We start from the raw sequence: 3,061 nt of genomic DNA on the forward strand, positions 1-3,061 counted from the left end.
CATTCTTCTGGTATTCCCTGCTTTCAGCTAAGATCCATCTAACATCAGCTACAATATCCCTAGTACCACAACACATTCTAAACCCAGCCTGGACATCTGGCACTTCTCTGCTGATGTGCTGTTCCAGCCATTTTTGGATAATCTTCAGTAGAATATTGCTTGCATGTGAAATCAATGATATTGTTCTGTAGTTTTCACACTCAGTTGCGTCACCCTTCTTTGGAATAGGAACAAATATAGATCTCTTCCAGTCAGTTGGCCAAGTGGTTGTTCTTCAGATTCCTTGGCACAACTTTAAATTATACTAGTTTATTTTTGGAAGCAGGAGTGGCATCTAATTCCTAAACAACATACCTCTGCAAACCATGAATTTTGATAAATGACAATAGTTATAGAAAGGCTTTAGGCCTTTTGTTCACAGGGTTGCTATGAGTCGTGCTTGACTTGATGGCAATCAACAACAAGAAGAACAGGAACAACTAGTTTATTTACAAAGTTCAAATATATTGTTTTCAGACCACATTCTTCCAATTTCCCTCACACCCCCCATCAAATTTTAAACCCCATGATTAACTCCCCCCCCCCCCACACACATTATCATTGTTAGGGACATTTCTGACCTTTATATTTGGATGGTTAATCTGATATTGATGTTATTGGAATGAATTGTAATTGCAACTTTTTCTAAACAGTTATGTTTCTTATGCTCATGAAATCAAACTAGTAGCAATCAATTGATTTTGACTCAGAGAGGCCAACCCTATAGTATAGAATATAACTAAGTCCTCTGTAGGGTTTCTAAGGCTGTAATCTTTATCGAAGCATATTTTCACACATTTTTCTCATGGAACAACTGGTAATTTCAAACTATCAACCATTTGTTTAGTAGCTGAGTGCTTAACCACTGTGCAACCAGGAATATTTTCGTTGTTGTTGTTATGTGCCTTTGAGTCACTTGCCATTCATAGCGACCCTATGCTATGTACAATAGTAATAAACCCTGCTCTATCCTGTGTCAAATTTATTGTCTCTGACACACCTACACCCATTGCCCCAGTGACTGAATAAATTTATCTCATCAAGAGTCTTCCTCTCTTGCACTGTCCTTCATCCCTCCCAAGCACGACATACCTCTCCAAGGACTAGTTCTGCCTTGTAATATGCCCAAAGTATGTCAGGCAGAGCTTCAGAATCCTTACCTCCAATGACCAGCCTGGCTTCACCCTCTCCAGAAGGAATCTGTTTGTTCTCCTGGCAGTCCATGGTACATTCAATATTCTTCTCCAGCACCACAGCTCAAAGGCATCAATTCTCTTTCTTATCATCCTTAGTTATTTGTCCGGCTCTCTGATGCATAGAAAGCAATTACAAAGATTATGTACTGCATCAGGCGTACCTTAGTCTCCAGACTGACATCGTTGCTCTTTAGTACTCTGGAGAGGTCCCTGACAGCTGAATTTCCCCAATGCAATTCATCTCTTGATTTCCTGGCTGCTGGCACAAAGATTGCTGATTGTGGATCCAAGCACACTAAAACTGTTAACAATCTCAACCTCTTCACCATCATCCATAATGATGCTGCCAATTGGCACACTGGTGAGAATCTTTGTTTTCTTGATGTTGAGCTTTAATCCATATTGAAGGCTGGCTGCAGCCCTTGATCTTCTGCAGCAAACGCCTCAGGTCCTCCTCAATTTCAGCAATCAGGGTTGTGTCATCTGCATAATGCAGATTGTTGATGAGTCTACCTCCAATACTGATGCCTCATTCCTCCTCATACAGCCCAGCCTCCTGGATGATCTGTTCTGTCTTTGACTGAAAAGGTATGGAGACAGAATTAATCCCTGGTGTACACCCTTCCAGATTGTGAACCATGTAATAGCTCCTTGCTCTATTGACAACTGCCTCCTTGTCCAAGTGTAGGTTTTATATAAGTACAATCAAATGTTCTGGGATTCTCATTCTTCTCAGAGTCAGCCACAGTTTGTTGTGATCCATACAGTCAAATGCTTTTGCATAGTCAATGAAACACAGATAGATATTCCTCTGGTACTCTTTGCTTTCAGCCAAGATCCATCAAGGAAGAGCTATAACATCTCTAGTGCCATGGTCTCTTCTAAACACAGCCTGCACTTCTAGCAGTTCTCTGCTAACATGTGGCTTCAGTCATTTTTGGAAACTTATCATCAGAATCTTGCTTGTATATGATATTGATGATATTGTTTGGTAATTTCCTCACTTCTTTGAGGCCTTGAACACCAATGAACAAAGATCAAATGAGCTATGGGAGGATATACTGAATATTATCCCTGAAGAATGCAGAAGGTCATTACAATGGCAGAAGAGGAAGAAAAGACCAAGGTCAATGTCAAATGAGACTCTGATTGTTGTATTAGAGTGCCAAAAAGCCAAAAGCAAAGGGAAAAACAAAATCAAGAAATTAACGAGCTGGACACAAGATTTCAAAGGGCAGTTTGTATAGACAAAGTAAAGTATGATAATGAAATATGCAAAGAGCTGGATTCAGAAAATAAAAAGGGCCGAAAGAGCTCAGCATTTCTTCAGGCAAAGGAATTGAAAAACCAATTCAAGCCATGAATGCTGATACTTAAGAATGCTTTGGACAGAATATTAAATAATCCAAGAAACACTAAAAGAAGATGGAAAGAGTATATAGTGTCACTGTACCCGAAGGAATTGGCTGACACAGAAGACTTTCATGAAACAATGTATGAGCAAGAGCTTGTAGTGATGAACAAAGAAGTTCAAGCTGAGCTGAAAGAATTGGCAAAAAACAAGGCTCCATGAATTGACGGCTTACCAATTGACATATTTCAACAAAAAGATACTGCTCTGGTAGCGCTCACTAAGTTGTGCCAAGAAATCTGAATCTACTTTCATTGTGTTGTTGTTATGTGCCGTCGAGTCGTTTGCGACTCATAGTGACCCTATGCACAACAGTCCCAAACCGTGCTCTATCCTGCGCCAACCGCACTGCCTCTGACACACCCATCCCGATTACCCCAGTCACCGAATCAATCCATCTCATAGAGGGTCTTCC

The sequence above is a fragment of the Elephantulus edwardii genome, unplaced genomic scaffold (assembly GCF_000299155.1).
Source record: "Elephantulus edwardii isolate Elephantulus edwardi_28Jun2011 unplaced genomic scaffold, EleEdw1.0 scaffold00411, whole genome shotgun sequence".
NCBI lineage: Eukaryota > Metazoa > Chordata > Mammalia > Macroscelidea > Macroscelididae > Elephantulus > Elephantulus edwardii.